The sequence below is a fragment of the Penaeus monodon genome, chromosome 32 (assembly GCF_015228065.2).
Source record: "Penaeus monodon isolate SGIC_2016 chromosome 32, NSTDA_Pmon_1, whole genome shotgun sequence".
Lineage (NCBI taxonomy): Eukaryota > Metazoa > Arthropoda > Malacostraca > Decapoda > Penaeidae > Penaeus > Penaeus monodon.
In genome coordinates this window covers 36,223,593-36,223,846 of record NC_051417.1, presented here as the reverse complement: position 1 = coordinate 36,223,846, position 254 = coordinate 36,223,593, and positions in this window count along the sequence as shown.

Here is a 254-nt window from a genome sequence, read left to right as displayed (position 1 = left end):
TAATCGAGCGTCGAGTTCTTGAAATCCTTCTTCGGACTCTGGACGTCCAGACATCGATCCCAGCTCTCTCTCCTGCATGTTCGGAGGTCCTTGAGGATCTGCTTCTTCAGCGCCTTCCGCGACTCCTGGATATCCTCAATGAGGGCTTTTGAGGGTTACATGTGCTGCATACATAGTATCTGATAAGCTGTCAATATATGGATTTCCGACTGGAATTTGGAATCCCCTTCTCCCAACAGTCTTCCCTCTCTGCC